The sequence below is a fragment of the Nicotiana tomentosiformis genome, chromosome 6 (genome assembly GCF_000390325.3).
Source record: "Nicotiana tomentosiformis chromosome 6, ASM39032v3, whole genome shotgun sequence".
Taxonomy (NCBI): Eukaryota; Viridiplantae; Streptophyta; class Magnoliopsida; order Solanales; family Solanaceae; genus Nicotiana; species Nicotiana tomentosiformis.
Genome location: NC_090817.1, coordinates 138,707,770 through 138,722,354, shown reverse-complemented (window position 1 = coordinate 138,722,354; position 14,585 = coordinate 138,707,770). Strand labels below are relative to the sequence as shown.

Below are 14,585 nucleotides of genomic sequence, written 5' to 3'. Positions count from 1 at the left end.
ACTTATGGGAAAAAACTATTGTTCCTGCTTCTTAAAAATTATTTATGCTTCTACTTAAAAGTATTTTTTTCCTTTTAAAAGTTTGACCAAACATCTTAACTTTGAAAAAAAAATATTTTTGGCCAAAAAAATTATTTTGACCAAAAAAATTAATTTTGATCAAAAAGAAACTTGGTCAAACAGGCTGATAGAAAGGGGTATTCTCGTGAACCAGTTTTGTGAGATTTTTAACTTTCACGCAAAAATATTCCTGTTGTCAAGAGGAGAGTAACTAATTTTAAGATTAAATAGTAAAGATTCCATGTTGTTATCGTCATTTCTACTGCTATTATTATTGAAATATATTTTGTTAAAAATTGACTTCTTTCACAGGTAGCTGATCCCACATCGCAAGCAAAGAGGAGAAGTGGGAAAATGCAGTAATATAAAACACGAGCTGGGCACACAAGGAAACATACTTACCTGGACGGGGTCAATGAGCGATCAATAAGGCTCATGGCCTAGGTTGGTGACCTCCATTGCACTTTAGAGGGGTGCCTGCCTAAGGTCGATCCAAGTGGTCGAACCTATGTCATAATTTGTGGTAGTTCGCGCGGCCCCTACCCAAATTTAAGCCAAAATAGACTCCTGTGTTTAGACCAACTCTGCTTTTACTCTGTCCTGTCGAAGCTCCTTTTGCTCGCTTTGTTCGTTTCAGGAATCAGCGATGCTAAAGTTAGTGTTGGTCTTGAAAGTTTGTTTAGTTGTAAGTTTGTCTTGATTTTGTAAGTTGTTGTAACTAAAAGAGTGCATAATTCGATTGCATTTATCCTATTGCTTTTGCTATACTTTGCCATTCTTGTTCTTTAATCTATGGATGTAGATTGACTTTAAGAACTTGGAACTGCTTGCTTTCCTTTTCCAAAGTGAAAAGGCTACTATATTACAACAGTTCTTGGCCAAGTGCAATAGTAAATATATCAGAGAGTTTTGAAACATATGGAGTATCTAACTGTTTGGGATTTTAAGCTTGTATAACTTAAAGAGGGTGAATGAGAAATGGAGGGAAAATAAAATATTTGAGTTTTCTTCCTTGGCAAAGGGACATTGTCTCATATTGGAGGAAGAAAAGGCTTTTGATGGGTATATATATAATTGCACTTCTTCTAGATCTTAAAGAGTTAATAAGAAGGCAAGCCTCGTGCCGTCGTCGTCGCTCGCTCGGCTCGGCTTCGGCTTCGGCTTCGGCGATTCAGATTTGGTCAAAGATCGATTGATTAATCTTTTTGGACAAAATTCCTTTCAATTATTTATTTAATTAATTAAATAATTAACGAAAGATTCAATTCGGAATAACCCATGACCCGCGATCCGGTCCGGTCAGGCCCGTTTTCTTTCCCGAATTATTTTAAATTCGTTTTCCCGCAATATTTCAAACAACCTGTTCCAACGGCCATGGATGTTTCTGAAAGGTTGCAAACCTTTTCAGAAACAATGCCAACAACTCTATAAATATACCTGACGAAATTTTTTGATCTTCTTCTTCTTCTTCTTCTGCACAAAAATTCCAATGTATTTTACAGCCTTTGAGTGACTCGCTGTTCACCGACGTTTTTGGTACCAACACTCCGGTGAGTTAAATTGTTCTATCTTGGGAGGATATATTCCAGCACCTCGGGTACTTGAGGGGAATAATTTTCTTAAGGACACACTATGTATTCAGTGGGCTCAATTTATTCCTATACTATTTTTTCAGAATTTATTTCGTTAAACAAGTATTACTAACTTTCTGTTTTGTTTATATATTTCAGAAAGTTTAATGGTTTAATTGTTTATTACAGCAATACAGATTTATAACAATCTTAAGGAAATTATTTTATTATATTCTGTATTTTTGTTTGTGGAGATTAAAACCTGTGTGGTTTTCTACTCCTTCTGAATTTTATTATTCCGATTTGAAGATATAGAAACTTCATCAGAGTATTAAAATTCAGAAAACGATTTGAAGAACATAAAAACTTCATCATTTTCTGTAAAATAGTATATAGAAACTTCGGTTTTATTTATTATACATACTATTTGTTGTTAATAACAGTATCGTTTACTGTTCTGGTTTTGCCATTAATTGAACTCTTCTGTTGTTTACAGTGAGAAATGGCAATTGATAACGGAAATTCTTCTGCGACTGTTACGGCAATGACGATAGCCTCGTCAAGCCGGACTGATATTTCACCGGCAGAGAAACTGGAAAAATTTTCCGGAGCCAACTTCAAAGGATGGAAGCAAAGGGTGTTCTTCTAGCTTACCACACTTGGTATGCAGAAATTCACTAGTGAAGAACCTCCAGTGCCTGCTGCGGACATGCCGGACAACGAGAAATTCATGATTGTTGAGGCGTAGAAGCAGGCAGATTTTCTTTGCAAAGGCTATAACTTAAGCGCTTTAGAAGATGACTTGTACAATGTGTACATTGTGATGAATACTTCGAAAGAATTATGGGACACACTTGAGAAGAAGTACAAGACTGAAGATGCATACTTGAAGAAGTTCATAGTTGCCAAGTTTCTAGACTATAAAATGATAGATAGCAAAACTATTGGAACCCAAGTTCAGGAGCTTCAACTTATTTTTCATGACCTTATTGCTGAAGGTATGGTCGTGAATGAAGCATTTCAAGTGGCTGCAATGATTGAAAAATTGCCTCATTCGTGGAGAGATTTCAAAAGCTATCTTAAATACAAGCGTAAAGAAATGAAGTTGAAAGATCTTATGCTTCATCTCAAGATTGAGGAAGACAACAAAACAACCGAGAAGAAGTCTCATGGAAATTCAACGATCATGGGCGCTAATATCGTTGAGGAGACTGCTCCAAAAAGTAAGAAGAGAAAGAGGTCTTCTGGACAGACTAAGGAGCAGAACAAAAAGAAATTCAAGGGCAGCTTCTACAATTGTGGAAAAACCGGTCACAAAGCTCCTGATTGTCGTCTCCCGAAAAAGGATAAGAAGAAGGGACATGCCAACACAGTGGAGAAGAATGATGACATTGATGATCTTTGTGCAATGCTTTCGGAGTGGTGGATTGACTTTGGAGCCACTCGACATGTTTGTGCTGTCAAGGAAGCATTTGTGACTTACTCTACTGCTGGTCCCGAAGAAGAGCTTTCCATGGGAAATACTGCAACAACCAAGATTGAAGGTTATGGGAAGATATTCCTGAAGATGACTTCTGGCAAGGTGTTAACGCTCAACAACGTTCTTCATGTTCCTACTATTAGGAAGAATTTAGTTTCTACTTCTTTACTTGTTAAGAATGGATTCAAATGTGTATTTGTTTCTGATAAAGTTGTTGTAAGTAAGAATAAAATGTATGTTAAAATGGGCTACCTCACAGAGGGCCTCTTCAAACTAAATATAATGGTTGTTGACAGTATGAATTAAATTTCAGCTTCTTCTTATTTATTGGAGTCAAATAATTTATGGCATATTCGCTTAGGACATGTCAATTACAAAACCTTGCAAAAGTTAATTAATTTAGAAGTATTGCCTAAATTCGAGTGTAATAAATCAAAATGTCAAATATGTGTTGAGTCTAAGTTTGTAAAATATCCTTATAAGTCTATTGAAAGGAATTCAAATCCTTTAGACTTAATTCATACTGACATTTGTGATATGAAGTCGACACCATCTCGAGATGGGAAAAAGTATTTTATTACTTTTATTGACGATTGCACTCGATATTGTTATGTTTATTTGCTTAATAATAAGGATGAAGCAATTGAAGCATTTAAGCAATAAAAGAATGAAGTGGAGAATCAATTGAATAAAAAGATCAAAATGATTAGAAGTGATAGGGGTGGAGAATATGAATCTCCGTTTGCAGAAATATGTCAGGAATATGAAATTATCCATCAAACTACTGCATATTACACACCTCAATCCAATGGAATTGCGGAAAGGAAAAATCGGACATTAAAGGAAATGATGAATTCTTTATTAATAAGTTCCGGATTACCACAGAGTTTGTGGGGCGAAGCTATCCTTACAGCTAACCGAATACTCAACAGAGTACCCCACATCAAAATGCAATCTATTCCATATGAAAAATGGAAAGGAAGAAAACCCAACTGGAAATATTTTAAAGTGTGAGGGTGTCTAGCAAAGGTACAAGTTCCTTTACCTAAAAGGGTTAAAATCGGACAAAAACTGTTGATTACGTTTTCATTGGATATGCTACAAACAGTAAAACATGTCGGTTTTTGGTTCATAAATCCGATAATCCGAAATTTACGTTAGTATGGTAATGGAGTCAGATAATGCTGAATTCTTTGAAAGCATCTATCCGTATAAAGCTGAATGTGAGTCATTAAGTGAAAGACCTAAACGACCCCGGGAAGAACCAAAGGAAAATACTCCAAGTAAAGAAGATCCAAGGCATAGCAAACGTCAAAGAACATCTACTTCCTTTGGACTAGATTTTGTGACATTCTTGCTTGAAAATGAGCCTCAAACTTTTAAAGCAGCTATGTCATCTTCTGATTTAGCATTTTGGAAAGAGGCAGTCAATAGTGAGATTCAATCAATTTTGGATAACCATTCATGGGAATTGGTAGATCTTCCTCCGGGAAATAAGCCTTTAGGTTCGAAATGGATCTTTAAACGGAAAGTGAAAGCTGATGGCACTATTGACAAATATAAGGCAAGACTTGTTGTCAAAGGTTATAGACAAAAGGAAGGCCTTGATTACTTTGACACTTACTCGCCAGTAACGAGGATAACACCTATTAGGGTGTTAGTGTCACTAGCGGTCATGTATGGTCTTGAAATCCATCAAATGGATGTTAAAACACCTTTCTTAAATGGAGAATTAGAGGAAGAGATTTACATAGAACAACCTGAGGGTTTTGTGGTTCCTGGTAAAGAAAAGAAAGTGTGCAAACTTGTTAAGTCGCTTTATGGACTTAAACAAGCACCCAAACAATGGCATGCCAAATTTGATCAAACAATGTTGGCAAGTGGGTTTAAAATCAACGAGTGCGACAAATGTGTTTACATTAAAAACACTCGAGATCATGAAGTCATTGTTTGTTTATATGTTGATGACATGTTGATAATGAGCAAAAATATGGCAGATATAAATGCTACTAAGCGCATGTTGGTTAGCAAATTCGATATGAAAGATTTAGGAGTTGCTGATGTGATCTTAGGAATCAGAATTCACAAGACTCCACAAGGTCTAGCATTATCACAGTCTCACTACATTGAAAAGGTACTTGACAAGTTCAAGTATTTGGATTTCAAAATTGCCAAGACTTCAATTGACGTGAGTTATGCACTTCAAAAAAATGAAGGTGAAAGTGACTTTCAACTGGACTATGTAAGAGTATTGGGAGGTTTGATGTATATCATGAATTGTACGCGACCAGATATAGCATGTGCTATTAGTAAACTGAGTCGGTTTACAAGTAATCCCAATCACATTCATTGGATGGCAATGAAATGAGTTTTGGGGTATCTCAAACATATCCAAAATTACGCTTTGCATTATAACAAATATCCCTCCGTGATCGAGGGATATAGTGATGCAAATTGGATCACTGGATCATCTAAAGTTAAATCCACGAGTGGATATGTTTTCATAATTGGGGGTAGAGCAGTGTCTTGTAAATCATCCAAATAAACGTATATCGCCCGTTCTACAATGGAGTCTGAATTCATAGCTTTAGATAAGGCCGATGAAGAAGTTGAATGGCTCCAGAATTTCCTGGAAGATATTCCATTTTGGCGCAAATCTTTGGCACCTATTTGTATACATTGTGATAGTCAAGCGGCAATAGGCAGGGTAGGGAGCGTTATGCATAACGGAAAATCTTGTCATATACGACGGAGACACAATACCGTTAGACAACTACTCTCTAGTGGTGTTATCACAATTGACTATGTAAGGTCAAGAGATAACGTGTCGGATCCACTTTCAAAAGGCCTATCTAGAGAGGTAGTTGAAAGATCATCAAAGGGAATGGGGTTAAGGTCTAGGACAAGTCATCATGGCGGTAACTCTACCTAGCAGACTGGAGATCCCACGAGCTAGGTTCAAAGAGATCAAACAAAGTTATGAATGATGGTTCAATATTGTTAAATAAATCAACCCATTTTCATGATGAAGACAATGTTCAGAAATCGAGGTAAAGCATTAAGGCTTTTTGATGAGTCAACAAAGCTTAAATGTTTTTTAATGATTTGCTAAGTCTGGCAGGATATGACTAGATAGTGTGTCTAAGGAAAGTTTAATTACTCGGAAATTTATTAAAGCAGAAAATATAGTTTAATTCACTAGTTGGCTTGCCTAGCGGTGATATTGGGCGTCATCACGACCTACATGTAAAAATGGATCGTGACAACATAGTATCAGAGCACTAGGTTCACGTAGGTCTCACAAGTTATGAGCAGGCCTAATAGAGTCTTACGGATAGGTACATAGACGTCTGTACTTATCTTTGAGAGGCTATAGGGTGTTAGGAAAGTACCTTTCTTCATCTCCTATCATGCAGTTGATGTAGTACTAAGTATCTTTCTCTTATTCCATCACAAATGGTGAGAACACGCTTTATTGAGGTTCCAGACCAGGGAAGAGCTGCCCCCTATTGTTAGAGGCCGAGGGAGAGCTCCAGCCCGTGGTATGGGATGAGGATGTCCCAGATTGTTCCAGTTATTCCACTAGTGGATCTAGTAGAGGATCCTATCATCGAGGAGTAGGGCGAGGTGCCCGCAACAGAGCCAGCTCCGGTGGATTTCACATCCGCACCAGGATTTTAGGAGGTCATGGGTCGTATGCTGTTGTTCATGGATACTATGACTCATGCCAGTTTATTTCCGGCAGACCCAACCACATATCAGGCGGGAGGGGGAGAACAGACCCCTACCGCGCAGGCTCATAGGCAGGCAACTGCTGTATACTAGACCCAGGGTGCACTACTCATGGGCAGAGCCTAGCCAGTGGTAGCAGCTACTCCTGAGCCCAGACCAGCTGCGGCCAGTGAGCCGCAAAAGCTATTGGACAGATGGGCCTGGCTACATTCTCCTATCTTTGGGGGTAAGTGACATGAGGATCCCCAGGACTTCGTCGATCGGTGCAGGTACATACTGCACTACATAAGGATATTGGAGTCCCATGGGGTAGACTTTGCTACCTTTCAGCTGGAGGGCAGGGCCCGTAGATGGTGGCAGTCCTATCTTCTTAGCAGACCAATAGATTCTCCTCCCAAGACTTGGGACAGTTCACCCGTATTTTCCTGGATAAGTGTATTCCACTCTCCCAAAGGGAAGAGTTGCAGTTTCAGTTTGAGCAGCTCCAGCAGGGTCAGATGTCGGTGACCGTTTATGAGGCGAGGTTCTCTGAGTTGTCTCGCCATGCATTTATGATACTCCCTACTGATGCGGAGAGAGTACGGAGGTTTGTTGTGGGTTTTCACACTGGTATTCAGGCCACTATGGCCTGAGAGGTTGAGATGGGGACTTCTTATGAGCTGGTTGTGGAGATAGCCCGGAGGATTGAGGGTATGTGTCAGCATAACCGAGAGCAAGTTATGAGAGATAAGCGGTTTAGATATTCTTAAGATTTCATATGTGCCCTGTATGGGGGTAGAGGTCAGTCCAGCAGCCCCCATACCCAGCACCACCGCCTCCTCAGGGTGCTCTAGTGCAACCTTATTTCAATGCTATGCCAGAGAGTTCTTACCGCCCACCGGCTATTCAGGGTTCTTCCAGTGGGTATTCAGGTCATCAAGGCCAGACCTCAGGTCAGCAGTCCATCGTACCGAGGGGTTGTTTTGAGTGTGGGGATTTCAGTCATATGCGTAGATTCTGCCCCAAGCTTCGGGGTAGGTCCGTGCAGCAGGGTCATCAACCTATGATTACAGCACCAGTTGCTTCACCATCTGTCCGGCCACCCAGAGGCAAAGGGTAGGAGGGTAGGGGTCGTCCTAGAGGTGGAGGCCAGCCAGGTAGAGGCTAGTTAGGTGGCGCTCCAGCTCGGTTCTATGCTTTTTTAGCCAGACCACTTGTAGAGGCCTCAGATGCCGTGATCACAGGTATTATTTCTGTCTACGGCAAAGATGCCTCTGTATTATTTGATCTAGGGTCTACATATTCCTGCGTGTCATCTCTATTTGCTCATTTCCTAGGTGTTTCTTGTGAGTCCTTGGATACTCTTGTTTATGTGTCCACTTCTGTGGGCGATTCTGTTGTTGTGGATCGGATCTACCGGTCATGCATTGTTACTTTATGTGGTCACGATACCATAGAGGATCTCCTACTTCTTGATATGATCGATTTTGAGATCATCCTGGGCATGGACTGGCTATCCCTATATCATGCCATCCTAGATTGCCATGCTAAGACTATTGCTTTGGCGATGCCAGAGTTGCCTAGATTTGAATGGAAGGGTTCGTCTGTCAGTGCATCTAGTAGGGTTATTTCCTTTCTGAAGGCTCACACATGGTCAAAAGGGGGTGTTTGGCATATGTTAGGGACACTACTGTAGAGACTCCGACAATTGATTCAGTGCCAGTAGTCCAAGAGTTCCCCGATGTATTTCCTTCAGATCTTCCAGGCATGCCACCAAATTATGATATTGATTTCTGTATTGACTTAGCTCCAGATACCCAGCCTATATCTATTCCACAGTATCACATGGCTCTGAAAGAGTTGAAGGAGTTAAAAGAACAACTTGAGGAGTTACTAGCCAAAGGGTTCGTCAGGCCGAGTGTGTCACCTTAGGGTGCACTGGTATTATTTGTGAAGAAGAAGGATGGAACTATGCGGATGTGTATTGATTATCGCCAATTGAACAAAGTTACCATTAAGAACAAGTACCCATTACCACGCATTGATGATCTATTTGACCAGTTGCAGGGTGCTAGGGTATTCTCTAAGATCTACTTGAGATCGGGGTACCATCAATTGAAGATTCAGGATTCGGATGTTCTGAAGACTACTTTTCGGACTAGATATGGTTATTATGAGTTTCTGGTGATGTCCTTCGGTTTGACTAATGCCTCGACGACATTTATGGATTTGATGAATAATGTGTTCAGACCATATATTGATTCGTTTTTCATTGTCTTCATTGATGACATTTTGATCAACTCACGCAGTAAGGAGGAGCACGAGCAACATATGAGAGTGGTGCTTCAGACCTTGTGGGAACAAAAATTATATGCTAAGTTCTCCAAGTGTGAGTTTTGGCTAGACTCTGTAGAATATTTGGGGCATATTGTATCGGGCAAAGGTATTAAAGTTGATCCCAAAAAGATCGAGGTAGTTCAGAATTGGCATCGTCCCACTTTGGCGACTGAGATCAGGAGTTTCCTAGGATTAGCAGGTTATTATCGTCGGTTCGTGGAGGAATTTTTGTCTATTGCAGCACCTTTGACTAGATTGACCCAGAAGGTTGCTCCATTCCGATGGTCGGATGATTGTGAGGTGAGCTTTGTGAAGCTTAAGACAACACTCACTACAAACCAGTGTTAGCGTTGCCTTCTGGTTTGGGGATGTATACAGTGTATTGCGACGCTTCACGCGTTGGCCTGGGTTGTGTATTGATGTGAGAGGGGCGAGTTATTGTATATGTTTCATGTCAGCTGAAGCCTCATAAGAAGAATTATCCGGTGCATGATTTGGAGTTAGCCGCGATTGTTTACGCTCTAAAAATCTAGAGGCATTATCTTTATGGGGTGTCTTGTGAGGTTTACACAGATCATCGCAGCTTGCAGCATGTGTTCAGACAGGGGGATCTAAATTTGAGGCAGCGCATATGGCTTGAGTGACTAAAAGATTATGATATTACTATCCTTTATCATCTGGGCAAAGCAAGTGTAGTTGCATATGCCTTGAGTAGAAAGACGGAGAGTATGGGTAGTTTGGCATTCATTTTAGCAAAGTAGAGGCCATTGGCTTTGGACATCCAGTCCTTGGCAAAAAGACTTGTAAGGCTGGATATTTTAGAGCCCAACAGAGTTCTTGCATGTGTAGTTGCCCAGTCTTCACTATTTGAGCGGATCATGGCTCGTCAGTTTGATGATCCACACTTGTTGGTTTTCCGAGAGACGGTACTAAGGGGTGGTGCCAAGGAAGTTACTATTGAAAAAGATGGTGTTCTGCGACTCCAGGATCGTCTATGTGTTCCTAATGTGGATGGACTGAGGAAAAAGATCCTAGAGGAGGCACACAGTTCGCAGTATTCTATTCATCCAAGTGCTACGAAGATGTATCGTGACCTGAGGCAGCATTATTGGTGGCGGCGGATGAAGAAGGACATAGTTGAGTATGTAGCTAGGTGCTTAAATTGCCAGCATGTTAAGTATGAGCACTAGAGGCCAGGTGGCCTACTTCAGCAAATGACTATACCGGAATAGAAATGGGAACGCATTACTATGGACTTTGTAGTTGGGTTGCCGTGGACCTTGCTGAAGTTTGATGCAGTTTAGGTCATTATCGACAGGTTGACCAAGTCGGTACACTTTATTCCGATTGTGACTACGTATACTTCAGAGAGGTTGGCCCAGATTTATATTCAGGAGATAGTTCGGTTGCACGGTGTGCTAATTTCCATCATATCAGATAGAGGCCCTCAGTTTACTTCACATTTTTGGAGAGCAGTACAGAGTGAATTGGGGACCCATGTAGAGCTCAGCATAACCTTTCATCCGCAGACCGACAGGCAGTCAGAGCGGATATTTCAGATCTTGGAGGATATGCTCAGGGCATGTGTGATTGACTTCGGAGGTCAGTGGGATCATTTCTTCCCTTTGGCTGAGTTTTCTTATAACAACAGTTACCCATCCAACATCGAGATGGCTCCATTTGAGGCTTTATATGGTATGCGATGTTGTTCGCCCATCAGATGGTTTGAGCCCGACGAAGCTAAGTTATATGGTACTGATTTGGTGAAGGATGCCTTGGAAAAGGTGAAGTTGATTCAGGAGCGACTTCATACAGCACAATCCAGACAGAAGAGTTACGCAGATCTGAAAGCGCGAGATTTATCGTTTATGGTGGGTGAAAAAGTTCTCTTGAAAGTTTCGCCGATGAAGGGAATCATGAGATTCGGGAAGAAGGGCAAGTTTAGCCCAAGGTTCATAGGCCCATTTGAGGTGTTGAGGCGAGTTGGGGAGGTTGCTTACAAGCTTTCTTTGCCTCCCAGTCTATCGGGAGTTCATCCGGTTTTCCATGTATCTATGTTCCGGAGGTATCATGCCGACCTATCACATGTGATAGACTTCAACACAGTTCAACTAGATAAGGGCTTGGGTTATGAAGAGAAACTAGTTGCCATTGTTGATAGGCAGGTTCACCAGTTGAGGTCCAAGAAGATTTCTACGGTAAACATTCAGTAGAGTGGCCAACCAGTTGAGGAAGCGACTTGGGAGGCTGAGGAAGACATGCGGAGCAGATATCCACACTTATTCAACACTCCAGGTATGATTCTAAACTTGTTCGAGGACGAACGTTTGTTTAAGAGGTGGAGAATGTAATGACCCAACCAGTCGTTTTGCCTTCAAGAATCCTGTTCCCGTAACTAAGACTCCCTGCATATGCTTTTACTATTTTATGACTTGCAGGGATGGCTAGTTTGGGATTTGGAAGGGTTCGGGTTGAAATCAGAACACTTGGTTCCTTAGTTGGCTTTAAAAAGGCTAAGTTTGACTTCAGCCAACATTTTGAGGAAACGACCCTGGAATCGGGATTTGACGGTTCCAATAGATTCGTATGATGATTTTGGACTTGGACGTATGTTCGAATCGGGTTTTGGACGACCCGGGAGCATTTCGACGCCTAATAGTGAAAGTTGGTTCTTTGAAGGTTTTAAAATTCTTTAAATTTGGTTTGGAGTAGGTTTTGGAGTAAATGAGGTCCGTTTGGAATTCAGAGTATGGGAATAGTTCTGTATGGTGATTTAAGACTTGCACGTAAAATTTGGTGTCATTTCGAGTAGTTTAAGTATGTTTTGGCGCGTTCAGAGTAAGTTTAAAGAATTTGAAATTTCTAAGTTGAATCAATTTGGTTTGAGTCATGATTCTTAGTTTTGATGTTGTTTTACATGTTCCGAGGGTTCGAGTGAGTCCTTTTTAAAATTTCAAACTTGTTGGTATGTTCGGGCGGGGCCCCAAGGGCCTCGGGTGTTAACCGGACAAGGCTTAGACCAAGTTTGAACTTAGGAGCAATGGATGAAGCTTCCAGCTTCTGGTGTAACCGCACCTGTGCATGGACAGCCGTAGGTGCGAGCTCGCAGAAGCGAGCCACAAGCCGCAGAAGCGGCTAAGAGGGGGGCTGCCAGTGACCACAGAAGCGGGGAAATGGACCGCACTTGCGAAGGCGCAGGTGCGAGGAAGGCAACACAAGAGCGGACGGAGGTCGCAGGCGAGACGCACGCGCCACAGAAGCGGTCTCGCAGAAGTGAACCGCTAATCGTAGAAGCGGACAAGACGGCTAAGGGGAAAGCTGCATCTGCGAGGTCCCTTTCGCAGATACGGAGCCACAGAAGCGGCTGTCGAGCCTTAGAAGCAAAAAATCACTGGGCAGAATGTCTTAAAACGGGGCTCAACCATTTTTGAGCCCATTTTCTCCATTCTTGGGCGATTTTGGAGCTCTTTGAGAGAAGTATTCACCTAGAAACTTGGAGGTAAGTTAATTCTACCTATTGTGAGTTAAATACATAGATTATGGGTAGATTATAACATGTAAATTGTGAAAATCAAGGGTTTAGATGAAAACCCCAGGTTTTTAAAAGAATGAGATTTTTACCGCGAAAATAGTTATGGAATGGGATGCAAATTGTATATTTGAGTTCGTAAGGTTATGGGTGATGATTTTCTCCGCAAATTTCCGGAATCCGGGCACGTGGTCCTGAGGTGAAGTTTAGAAAATTAATTAATCTAATGATTTAATTTCGAATTATTGAACATGTATTGATTAAATTATATAATATTTGGCTAGTTTTGGATTTTTCGGCACCAAGTTGAGGTTTTAACGTGAAATTCTGATTGGGAAGTGAACTTTGAGACATGGTAATTCTCTTGTCTAATCTTGTAAGAGGGAATTTACTCCATAGGTGTTGTAAATAAATAATTGCTCCTAATATTGGAGGCTATGTACGTACGAGGTGACGAGAGTCCGTGTAGCTACTATTATGCTATTGTTCGGGTAGTTGTAGGACCCAATTCATGAACTATTTGGAATTCTTGCACTAAACTTGTTAAATTTAAATGCCTAACTTTATAAATTCGTATTATTTTTGTATAAAACCTCATTAATATTTAAGTTAAATGCTTATAAATATTCCTTCTTTTCTTGTGGAGCGGGCCGAACACCTCAGTAGGAGATAGATGGATCTATGGATCATGTCGCACGTCCCTCGGCAGTGTACACGATACTCTGGATCGGGCCGTACTACCTCAACATAAATCGTGCTAAATAATAATAATTACACGATGCTTTGACACTTTATTGTAGCTTGTGAAGATAAATGATTTATTGGAAATTATTAATTATGATAGAATTATTTATTTCCGCTCGTTAAGGAAATTATTGTTATTCACATAAACCATGTTTATTTAAAAATATTTATCTTAATATTATGGACCGATAGTGAGTGTCGAAGTTGACCTCTCGTCACTACTTCTTCGAGGTTAGACTTGATACTTACTGGGTACACGTTATTTACGTACTCATGCTACACTTGCTGTACTTTTTGTGCAGGATTTGAGACAGGTGCTTCAGGTGGTCCTTCCGGTGCGTACCCCCGATATCCCGAGGCCTAGTGGTGAGCTGCTTCCTGAGTCGTTCTGCAGCCCTAGAGTCTCTCTCTCTCTTTTGTATTTATTTGAATTCTGACAATTTCATATCCAGACAGTGGTTAGGAGTTTGTATAATCTACTAGATGCTCATACACTTGTGACACCAGGTCTTGGCACACACTTTAGTAGAATTGTGGGTTGAAATTACTATTTTGGATTTTATTCATTTAGACGTTCTATTTTTCTTAAATCTTGCAAGTAAGGAAAGTTTAATTACTCGGAAATTTATTAAAGCAGAAAATATAGGTTTAACTCACTAGTTGGCTTGCCTAGTGGTGATGTTGGACGCCGTCACGACCTATAGGTGAAATTGGATCGTGACAACTTTTCATAATCTTAAAGGTAAGAAGGTTTAGAAGTAATAACTAAAAAGAATTCAACATTTTATAAGATTTTAATAGACCAATCAAATTGTTCCAATTAAAGTAATGATAATTAAGACAAATTTCTAAGGTACTAGTTAATGATAAATTTGACTATACAATGATGTCAATATTCCATAGACGAATTTACAAGCGTTCAATCAATATGAATATCTAGATGATTATTAATTTTAATTTATCCCTTTTAAATAAGATGATTACATCTTTGATCCAAATTTGTGACATTATGTTTACTAGTATTAGCACCCGTGCGAATGCGCGGACACTAACCATGTAAAATGTTTGAGTTATTTGGATTATATGTAAATAATTTTAAAATTTAAACCTTCTTGATAAATATAGATAATCATTGGATATTAATTAAGAAACA

The 14,585-nt window shown here is 40.3% G+C and overlaps 1 pseudogene; it reads left to right on the top strand.

Moving 5' to 3' along the window:
• Window positions 1–454: 454 nt before the first annotated feature.
• Window positions 455–597, top strand: LOC117275629 (U1 spliceosomal RNA; annotated as a pseudogene).
• Window positions 598–14,585: the final 13,988 nt, after the last annotated feature.